Source organism: Ranitomeya variabilis, chromosome 1 (genome assembly GCF_051348905.1).
Source record: "Ranitomeya variabilis isolate aRanVar5 chromosome 1, aRanVar5.hap1, whole genome shotgun sequence".
Lineage (NCBI taxonomy): Eukaryota > Metazoa > Chordata > Amphibia > Anura > Dendrobatidae > Ranitomeya > Ranitomeya variabilis.
Genome location: NC_135232.1, coordinates 863,857,336 through 863,869,396, shown reverse-complemented (window position 1 = coordinate 863,869,396; position 12,061 = coordinate 863,857,336). Strand labels below are relative to the sequence as shown.

The 12,061-nt window shown below is 42.2% G+C and overlaps 1 protein-coding gene across 1 annotated transcript in view; it reads left to right on the top strand.

The window, feature by feature from the left end:
* Nucleotides 1–781: 781 nt before the first annotated feature.
* Nucleotides 782–12,061, top strand: part of HPGDS (hematopoietic prostaglandin D synthase) — a 129,774-nt gene continuing 118,494 nt past the window's right edge. The window contains exon 1 of the mRNA XM_077277305.1: nucleotides 782–910. The gene's annotated coding sequence lies outside the window, so the exon portion shown is untranslated. The remainder of the gene's footprint in view (nucleotides 911–12,061) is intronic.

Here is a 12,061-nt window from a genome sequence, read left to right as displayed (position 1 = left end):
TAACGTCTTTCCTCATATGCAGTCCAGCTGACTGCACCTGTGCGGCCGCCCTGCCTGTGAATCCCAGCCCCCAATGTGAATAAATCATAAGTCACTGCGGGGCTGGGATTCACAGGCAGGGCGGCCACGCAGGTATTTCTTACAAATTAAAAAATGGATTATTTCTCTAGTTACAGCACCCAGAACTAACAGAGCCACCTTGTCAGAATGCAGCATTACTGCTGCACAAGGTGGCTCTTTTAGTTTGAAACAACTTGGGGGGGGGGGGTGACAGGTTCCTTTAAGAGGGCACTTAAAAAGCAATATTGTTATATTGTTAAATGTGTGCATGGCAGAGCTGTGTATACTGTAATATGCAGACAGTGGAATTGTGAATTTTTCTTAGCCAAGACTATACACATCACTGCATTACATGCACTCACACATCAGATGGTGAGCAGCAGATCAATTGGAGCGGTCAGCTGTGAGGTGAGTACAGTAATTTTCTTTTTTCTGGCCTTTTTCCAACTTACATTCATATTTGAGTTACAAACAAACCTACAAAATGTAGTTTGTATTACTACCTATATATTTAATCTAGGGCTAAATTGTGTCTGCTAAATGCTAATATTCAGAAATGAAAGTTTGCAAGTATTATATAATAGATTTTTAAGCATTTTTCTAATTTATTTGCAGAATTACCTTATTTAACCTCTCTATTTAGTTTTGGATCAAATTATACAAATTATTGCGAAAATGTTCAATGAATTGTTCCTTAGACTGTCCCCTAGGGGGCAATATTAAGTAATGATTGCCAGATCTTTCCGTTGGGTGGATGTAGTAATACAAGAAGCAGTTCAAAAGTCATTTCTTCTCTTTGTGAGGCCAGGCTTAGTGCAGCTCCGTTCTTCCGAGGACTCCAGACTGTAAGGTAAAATGAAAATTCCTTGTTTTAGTCTCTTCTATCCATATACTATAGATCATTTATGACATGTGGATTATAACTCTTGAGAATTGAATGCAGTAGATAAGATTGTGTAAACTGAAATACTAATGCATAGCGGAATATTCTGTAGTCTTACTGTATTCACTCATATTACTTTGATGCACTCTGTAAAACATCTTTTTTCATTTGGAAGATAGATGAAACACTAACAGAGTACAGATATATATAGTGAGTGCTTCTACCCGAGGTATGGTAAATCCAAGTACTAATTTCACAGAAAATAAACAAGTAACTAAACAATCATCACACACATATGCTGAAGTTAAGCCAAATGTTTATGACTTCTGAGATGTGCAGTAGATTAAGAATTCATTTTCTGATATATTAGTGTTTGAACTAATCAATTTCACAAATACAAATGTTGGCTTATAGCCCCAGCATACAACTATTTTGTATGTTCAATATTTAGCAATTAAAATATGTTATAATGCATATTTCCAATCTAATTTTGTATTTCATTTAATGCTGTGTTGAGTAGTATGATATGCATACTGTATGTTGCATACAAAACCTAAGATAAAAACAAAATGAGCATGCAATGCATAGGCGCATGTTCACACTGGCCATAAAACAGAGAAAACCTAAGATAAAAAACAAAATGAGCAAATACCCTGCAGTAAATAGCAAAAGTGCATGAAAATAATATAAGGTACTTAGGTAACATAAGTTTTATCAAAGAAACGTAAATGCCATCCCACCACATCGAAGTGACCCTTTTCGGGACGGTCCTAGCCTCTAGTGTTAAAACGTTATGATATGTTAAATGACATAAATGTGAATAAGGGTCGAGAAGGACCGAGATACCAACAAATGGACACCTAGCCATGGGGAGCTACATAAAAGTAATGTCCACCTCAAATAAAAGGAAGGACACACACTTATTTGCATGTTGTGCAAAACCCTGAAACAAATCCTAAAGAGATGAACTGGAATATAAGTTGGTATGCATGCAAAGTGTAGGCGCATGTTTACACTGAAAACTAAACAGACAAAACCTAAGATAAAAACAAAATGAGTAAATAACTTGACAGCAATAGTGGGTAAAAATAACATAGGGTACTTTGTTAACATAATTTTGATTTAAAAAAGTAACTGCCATCCCACAGTATCAAGGTGACCCTATTGAGTATGGTCCTAACTTCTAGTATTAAAACCTTACCATTTGTTAAATGACATAACTGTGACTAAGGGCCAAGCAGGACTGAGATCCCGACTAATGGATGCCCAGCCATGGAGCGCAATATAAATGTAATGTCCACCTCAAACAAAATGGAGGCCACACCCTTATTTGCAAAACGCTTATATTCCAGTTCATCTCTTTATGTATATGTTGCATACAGTAGCTATGAATTGGATTTTTATGACCACATTCATACACAAAATGTTCACTGATTTTTTTTGTTCATTCAGGGTCATTGGAAACATCTTTTTTTCTGCCAATGATTATTTGGATATTTATAACATCATTCTGGGTCCATACAAAATTATCAACTTGAAATGTATCTACCATATTTTTCGGACTATAAGACACACTTTTTTCCTCCAAAAATGTGGAGGAAAATGGGGAGTGCATCTTATAGTTCGGATGTCCCTAATCTGGCTGTGATGGGGAGGTGGAGGAGCGGCAGCGGCGGAGCAGCGAGTCTCTGGAAGCAAGAGCCGGCTGCTGCGGCTATCTCCTGTGCCCACTGTGAAGAGAAATGAATACTCACTCTATTCCATTGCCACAGGCGTGGAAAGGAGTGAATATTCATTTCTCTTTAATAACAAGCACAGTGTTAGCGGCAGCAGCCGGCTTCTTGCAGTTGCCGGGCATTTGAGTGTGCCGGCTACTTAAGGCAATGAATATTCACTGCATTCCACTCCCATAGGCGTGGAATGCAAAGAATATTCCTTCACTTTAGTAGTGGCATAAGTGAAAGCCCAGCAGCTGCAGGAACCTTGCAGCTGTGGCTGACACTGTGCTCGCTAAAGAGCAATAAATACTCACTGCGCTCCATGCACACAGTCCCAGTGTGGAGAATAGTGAGTATTCCGGCAGCTGTCCTCGGCAGCTTGTAAGCAGTGCATGACGTCACTGACATGCGCTGCTTACAAGCGTAAAGCAGCTGCTGGCACCAGAGCAGGATGCTGCGAGGGCACGCAGGGAAGGTAAGAATGTTTTGTTATTTTCCTGCTGGGAGCCATGCATACCACAATAGGAAAGGGGACTATCATACCAGGATAAGGATGGGGCCATTCATACCAGGATGGAGATGGGGTCGCTGCATACCAGGATAGGGATTGGGGCCAATCACACCAGGATAAGGATTGGGCCATGTAACCAGGATGGAGATGGGGTCGTGCATACCAGGATGGGCATGGGGGTCAATCATATCAGGATAAGGACGGGGCTATGTATACCAGGATAGAGATGGGGTCCCTGTATACCAGGATAGGGATTAGGCCATGCATACCAGGATGGAGATGGAGGCCCTGCATACCAGGATAAGGATGGGGCCATGCATACCATGACAGAGATGGGGGTCCTGCATACCAGGATAGGGATAAGGGAGCCATGCATATCAGGATGGGGAATCTAAAGTTTAGAATTGAACACATTTTTTGCTTCAAATTTTTTTTCTAATTACCTCCTCTAAAGCCTAGGTGCGTCTTATGGTCTGATGCGTCTTATAGTCCAAAAAATACGGTATATATGGTCAAAGCATTTAATTAACTTATCACTAATGTGATGGCTGGAGCTGCTTCTTTTTGGGGAGACATAAGACATTAGGTGGCATTGATGATGTTGCTATTCAAAACTACTTTTCCAGGTTTGCGTCAGTATCAAGCGCAGTTGACTCTTTGCAATAAGATTTGTAAAGAACTGATAACAGTAGTAAGTTGTTCTGAACACAGATATACAGTACAGACCAAAAGTTTGGACACACTTTCTCATTTAAAGATTTTTCTGTATTTTCATGACTCTGAAAATTGTACATTCACACTGAAGGCATCAAAACTATGAATTAACACATGTGGAATTATATACTTAACAAAAAAGTGTGAAACAACTGAAATTATGTCTTATATTCTAGGTTCTTCAAAGCAGTCACGTTTTGCTTTGATGACTGCTTTGCACACTCTTGGCATTCTCTTGATGAGCTTCAAGAGGTAGTCACCAGGAATGGTTTTCACTTCACAGGTGTGCCCTGTCAGGTTTAATAAGTTGGATTTCTTGCCTTATAAATGGTGTTGGGACCATCAGTTGTGTTGTGCAAAAGTATGGTGGATAAACAGCTGATAGTCCTACTGAATAGACTGTTAGAATTTGTATTATGGCAAGAAAAAAGCAGCTAAGTAAGAAAAACGAGTGGCCATCATTACTTTAAGAAATGAAGGTCAGTCAGTCCGAAAAATTGGGAAAACTTTGAAAGTGTACCCAAGTGCAGTGGCAAAAACCATCAAGCGCTACAAAGAAACTGGCTCACATGAGGACCGCCCCAGGAAAGGAAGACCAAGAGTCACCTCTGCTTCGGAGGATAAGTTTATCCGAGTCACCAGCCTCAGAAATCGCAGGTTAAGAGCAGCTCAGATTAGAGACCAGGTCAATGCCACACAGAGTTCTAGCAGCAGATACATCTCTACAACAACTGTTAAGAGGAGACATTGTGCAGCAGGCCTTCATAGTAAAATAGCTGCTAGGAAACCACTGCTAAGGACAGGCAACAAGCAGAAGAGACTTGTTTGGGCTAAAGAACACAAGGAATGGACATTAGACCAGTGGAAATCTGTGCTTTGGTCTGATGAGTCCAAATTTGAGATCTTTGGTTCCAACCACCGTGTCTTTGTGCGATGCAGAAAAGGTGAACGGATGGACTCTACATGCCTGGTTCCCACCATGAAGAATGGAGGAGGAGGTGTGATGTTGTGGGGGTGCTTTGCTGGTGACACTGTTGAGAATTTATTCAAAATTGAAGGCATACTGTAATCTCCACTTCGTGTCATGGCCACTAGATAGTATAATGCACTAGATAGTCCTTAATATAGTATAATGCCCTCCCCATAGGCCTCCATATAGTATAATGTACTCTCCATAGGCAGACTCTATATAGTATAATGCACTCCCCATAGGTAGACTGTCTATAGTATAATGCACTCCCCATAGGCAGATGCTATATAGTATAATGCACCCCTCATAGGCAGACTCTATATAGTATAATGCACTCCCCATAGGTAGACTCTACATAGTATAATGCCGTCCGGCATAATGTCCGGCAAGTTAAGAGTTACTACATTTGTATTTATGTTAGAAGTATTAAAGGGTTTGTCCATGTTTGTTCTGAATTCTCACAACAAACTCACTGCCCACTGTCAGGTGTCTCAGGTCCTCGCAGTTAGAGCAGGAGGTCATGCAACCTGAGATTTGCATATATGCATATGTGAGCAGGTATCAGGATGCAGTAACGGATGGAGGGAGAACAAGGGTTAACAGGGGATTTTAATGGAACAGTGTTACTCCACGCAGGGAGAGGGTAAATGGGGGAGATAAGGATACTAAAACGTAGGTATAGCAGGGGCAATAGAGGGTTGAGGAAAGTACAAAGGTATCAAACTTAACAGTCTGGCATGGTTGAGGATCAGTCTCTGTGAAGATAGCGGTGGTGTTCCAGCCTGAACGCTTGAAGAATCCGTCGGCGTCCTTGTCGGAGATGGGTCCTGGGTTCCGGTGTCGGCGAGGGTCCTGGACGGTCCTTTCGTTGGTCCTGGTTCCACGATGTGTCACGATGGAGAGAGGACAGTCCATTCTTTTTAAGCATCGGCACCACGCTAATACAGGCAGGAGAGTCTACGTACGACGGCCACACTTGGTTAGGCCCGGGATCTCGAGTCTCGAACGGCGCCTCTGTGGTCTGGTCATGGGGAGGGCTCAATCACACTCAGTGACACTGCGGGAGTAGATGTCAGGGTTCTTAGGGGATGACTCTTCCTACAGTCTCTGGTAAGTCTTCATAGGCCTCTCTGACTTAAGCCTAATGTGTCCTGACTGTTCAGCAAAGGAGGGCTCTCACTTTGCCTCCGCACACTACAGCTTTCTGCCAACCGAGTTCCTGTTCTCGCTCACTGTTCCCCTCTTATACTCTTCACGCCCCTTGATCTCAAGTTCAAAGGTCACTAAACTCTCCCCCCTGCAACTTGGGTGACAGCACCGATAGTTCCGGACTCATCCCGGACAAGGCACGGTGACGCTGGCTCTCTTCCTTACACATATATGCCAACTAGACAGGTGTGGACTCATTCAATTCAAGTGAATTGAGCGAGGCAGGACACATCTAGCTGGAATGTGACTGATGTATGCAAATCGCATACTTGCATTTACATAACCATTCGCTCTTCCAATCCTGGCTCATGACTTTAAATATGCAAATTGCATATAAGTGGTCACATGATAATTACTCAAACCACTTGAGAGGGGGAGGAGTGAAGGGGGCACCAAAATGAATTCTTGCCCGGGGTGCTAGAAAACCTGTTTACACCTCTGTCTAAGGTTACCTTATGGACTGAGAGCAAATGGCAAGTTGTAGAGAAGCTATTACATTTGGTCTTAATGGATACATGGTCTTGTTGTGGTCCACACTAAATGCCATGTGAGCTATTACAAGCTCAGTTCACTGATGTTTAGTGCCTCATAAACAAAACTTAAACGTCCTAAAGGATTCATATAAAAAAGCCTTGTGTGGGCTCCTAGACCTCTGTATGACTTGATTTCATAAATAAACTGGTCTCTCTAAGTCCAACGGTCACAATAAAAAAGTTGATATCTGTGTACTATGTACTGTTTTCCTTTCCTTCAGTTTGACACCAAAAGATTATTAGGCAATCATAGCATACAGCATTATCAGTCTGAATCCCAGCTTGTCCAACACATTCTAGCATGAACCATATGGAGATATTAGCCTGTATCTATAAAACATGGACAGTAACAGACTTTATACCTGTGATGGGCTGGAAAACAGTGATCTCTCTCATTAGATGATTCATTGCTTCACAGAGAATGAATTGTGTTGTGTGGAATAGGAAATGGATAGCATTTCACATGACAAGAAATAGGGAAATACATTTTAGTAATTTGAATGTACAAGGTTTATCTGCTAACAGCAAAATAACATAGTATAGGCCTGGCTGGAGATATGACTCCATCATAGTACATATCAAATCTGCATTCCTCTTTCCTTCAGTCCTGCATCTTAAAGGGGTTGTTCACTACTTTGCATAATGCCCCCACTGATTTAAACCTTGTAACAAAGTATTTTTGCAAATATCTCTTGTTGTCATCTGTGCCTGTGAGCGGCGCTATCGCTGACCACTAACTCGGCATCACATGACCCTGGCTGCTGCCTCCGCTGACATCCACTGTCATGCACACCCCTCCTGATTGACTGGACTGTGGATGGAGTTTCACAGCACATCACAGCCCAGTATCCAGCACATGCTCTCTCCTCTGCTTTCATTAGCCACAAGCGAGCTCTGGATACTGGCTGGGGTCACGTGATGCCAAGTGAGCAGTCAGCGATAGCGCCGCTCACAGGCAGAGATGGCAAGAAGAGTATTTACAGAAATACTTCATTACAAATTCTAAATCAGTGGGCGCATTATAGAATGTAATGGACAACCTCTTTAAACTTAAAGAAGTACTCCCATTCAATTGTTTATCGGTTTAATCCTGTGAGAATGTATATGCAGTGTAGTGTAGGTGCATTGATATACTCACAGACTCATTATCATCTCAGTTTTCCAGTGCCACTGCGGTTCCCTTAAGAATCACATGACTGAAGTTTCGACTCTCACCAGGGGACCACACCAGGGTTTATTATGGGACTGATTCATCCAAGCTTTTACTCCAGTGTTCTATTGTAAAAAGCTTTGAAAAGTTACATAGTTTTGGTGCAACCTGAGGCTGCGCAAAAATGTTGCTACTTTTGGCATTCTCACACAATTTTTACCATCTCCAGCAAAGTGGGAAGGTTGGGGGGTAGGCATGGGAACATAGCAAAGTCATACATTTAATGGACAGCCGTGATTGCTATACTACAAATCTTTCTCCAGCAGGGAATGTAGTAGGTTTTGGGGCATGGTACACACAGTGTTATACACCATTCATCCTACACTCTTGATTTCTGAAGAGGCCTATGCCTCTTCATGAATCAGTGGAACCTGACTCCAGCACATCTCATTAACAACGCCAGACTTGATAAATCGGGCCTATGTGGGAGCTGCAAGTTGCTTTTACAGTGTATGCATATGGAGCGCCAGAAAATGGCTCCATAGGTATATACAGTATGTGTGTATGTTGAGCAATTGAATAAGTGTGTTCTTATGTACTGTGAACGTATATGTAAGTGCGTTCACGTGTATGGTGAGCAAGTGTATAAGTGTGTCCTTGTGTTTACTGAGCAAGTATAAAAATGTGTCCATGTATGTGATAAGCGAGTAATCAGTATGTTCATGTGTATGGTGAGCGAGTGTTTATGGGCCAAGCAGCAGCTCTAAAGGCCCCGTCTCACATAGCGAGATCGCTAGCGAGATCGCTGCTGAGTCACAAGTTTTGTGACGCAACAGCGACCTCAGTAGCGATCTCGCTATGTGTGACACGTACCAGCGATCAGGCCGCTGCTGCGAGATCGCTGGTCGTGTCAGAATGGCCTGGACCTTTTTTTGGTCGTTGAGGTCCCGCTGACATCGCTGAATCGGTGTGTGTGACACCGATCCAGCGATGTCTTCACTGGTAACCAGGGTAAACATCGGGTTACTAAGCGCAGGGCCGCGCTTAGTAACCCGATGTTTACCCTGGTTACCAGCGTAAATGTAAAAAAAACCAAACACTACATACTCACCATCTGTTGCCCGTCAGGTCCCTTGGCGTCTGCTTCCTGCTCTGACTGAGCCGCCGTAAAGTGAGAGCACAGCAGTGACGTCACCGCTGCGCTCTGCTCTCACTGTACGGCGGCTCAGTCAGAGCGGGAAGCGGACGCCAAGGGACCTGACGGGCAACAGATGGTGAGTATGTACTGTTTGTTTTTTTTTACATTTACGCTGGTAACCAGGGTAAACATCGGGTTACTAAGCGCGGCCCTGCGCTTAGTAACCCGATGTTTACCCTGGTTACCCGGGTGCTGCAGGGGGACTTCGGCATCGTTGAAGACAGTTTCAACGATGCCAAAGTCGTTCCCCTGATCGTTGGTCGCTGGAGAGAGCTGTCTGTGTGACAGCTCCCCAGCGACCACACAGCGACCACACAGCGACGCTGCAGCGATCAGCATCGTTGTCTGTATCGCTGCAGCGTCGCTGTGTGAGACGGGGCCTTAAACAACTGTTGAATCTTTACTGATAGGGGGTCTTTTAATAGCCTATATACACAGGCAGAGCACAGCAAATGATATGCACAGAGCAATCTGTAGTAGATTGTTCAATGACCACAAACTGCCATGAGTCTCGGCAGTGTGAGTCCTGTTTACACAAGACGTTGTACCACTAAGACTGAAGATTTTTTGTTTTTCACAAAACATAATTTCATCAGATGAATGTTTTGCTCATTCACTCAGGGATCAACAAACTGTCTACAATAAAAGATTATTGAGAAACCGACACCCTTAAAAATGCTCATTCACGATTATATTTCAGTGTAAATGCAGCTTAAGTGTGTACATGTGTAGGGTAAGCGTATGTAAGTTTATTCATGTGTATAGTACAGTGTCTTGAAAATGTAGTCATACCTCATGAATTTTTCCACATTTTTTTCTCATTACACCCACAAATTTAAATGTGTTTTATTGGGATTTTATGTGATATACCAAAGTAACAAGTATTTGTTATATGTAAAGTATAATTTGTTATTTTCAAAAGTATAATTCTGAAAAGTGTGACGTGCATTTGTATTCAGCCCCTTGTAGTCTGATAACCCTAAATAAAATACTTAGTAAATTGAATCCAGCAGTGTGTAATTTATTCTCAGTGTAACTATGGCTGTAAAGGCCTGAAAGGTTTGTTCAACCACTTAACGACTGCTGATTCACATTAAAATGGCGGCCGCTAAGGAGCCTTATTGCCGTTTTGAAGCGGCAATGAGGGAATAAGCCTACAGCATCCCACAGAGTCAAATAATCTATGGGGTCTCAGCTACCATGGGTAGCTGTGACCCTGGAGAACACGATCAGGGCCAGATTATCCGGTCCCCAATCACGTGATTCCCGTTATTCAATGAAAAATAACAATCATGTAATTTCTCTTCCTTCATGATATACATGTTAGTGGGGGAGGTGTAGTTGATATTGAGAGGTGTAGTTTGTAAAATGACATCACTTATGGGGGATTTCTCCAATATGGCAGTTCTTTCCTTCTGAACTTTGCGCTGGGCCTCAAAAGTAGTTTTCAACCACATATGGACTATCGATGTACTCAGGAGAAATTGCACACCAAATTGTATGGTCCATTTTGCACCTATTACCCTTGTGAAAATGAAAAATTTGGGACAAAACAAACATTTTTGCAGGAAATTATTTCTTCATTTTCACAGATCAACGTTGTCAAATTCTGTGAAGCACCTGTGGGTTCAAGGTGCTCACCACACATCTAGATACATTCTTTGTGGGCTCTAGTTTTCAAAATAAGGTCACTTGTGTGGGGTTTTCCACTGTTTGGGCACATCAGGGGCTCTTCAAACATGGCATGGCGTCCACTAATGATTCCAGCAAATTTTAATGTAGCAGAATCAAGAACTGTTATTTCATCAACCCTGCTGGGGAGTATAATGGAAGATTTCACATCTACTCTGCTTGATATGGAGTATACTAGGATCTTCTGTACTTAATGTACAAACTCTCCTGTACCACTGTAAAATCCTGTATGCAGGGTGAGAACTCCCTATGTGATGACCACCTGACAGCTCACAACAAGGCCCTGGATCGCATAATAGAACTTATCTGCTCTTTTGGTTTCAAAAAATTTTCCCTCAACTAGAAGGTGGATCTACAGAAAAGCATTTTTTCCCATTATTAAGGAATGGGTCTCCAACACTGGCAAAGCATATACACTAAGTGCAATTGATGCAAAAAATTAGAAGAAGGCACTCCAATACCTATTTTAAGAGACGTAGTGGAGGGCCTCAGAAAATAAATGTTCCCATTATTAAGGAGTGAGTATCCTAGACTGGTAATGCCCATGCACTAAGTGCATAGACAGAAAAACATCTGGGGGTATACATATATATAAAAGAATGAGGCCACCTCAGAAAGACCTTTTTGTATCAGGGCTACCATCCAAGAACAATTGAAAACAAGATTACAAGAACCACCAGAATATCAAGGAATCACCTGCTACATTACAAAGCTAAAGAAGAAAGTAACCGGGTACCTCTAGTAGTTACCTACAATCCAAATCTGGAGGTGCTAAGGGGAGCTGCACGGAAATTATAACCTTTACTACAAAAAGATGCCCGATTACAATCCATTTTTCCAGACCCCCCACTACTGTGTTTTAGACAGCCCCCAAATCTAAGAAGCATCATTGTCAAGAGCTCCCTGTCCTCTCCAACAGCTGCAGGTACCTTTCCCTGCAATCAAAAAAAATGTAAAACCTGTCCATTTATATTGACCACAGACAAGATAAAGATCCCCAACTCACATCAGGACTACAAGATACCAGGTACTTTCAGCTGCATCACATCTAATGTGTTGTACCTAATTATATGTACTAAATGTCCAACTGGGGGTCTGTATGTGGGGGAGACAGGGCAAAAGCTTAGAACAAGAATGAATTCTCACCGCCATACAATAAGAGAAAAAAGAATGGATCTACCTGTGGCAATACATTTTTGTTTCCCAAATCATAGCATTATGCACATGAAATTACTTGTATTGAAAGGTAACTTCAAAACACAGAGAGACAGAAGAGTCTGGGAATATAAACTGATGGCGACCTTTGACTGTCTTAGTGGTGGAATGAATGTGTCGCATGGATTTATGTCTTTTTACATCAACTAAAGAACTTGCCCCTCAGACTATAAGGGGTCATCACAACAGAGACCCCAATCAGGACAAT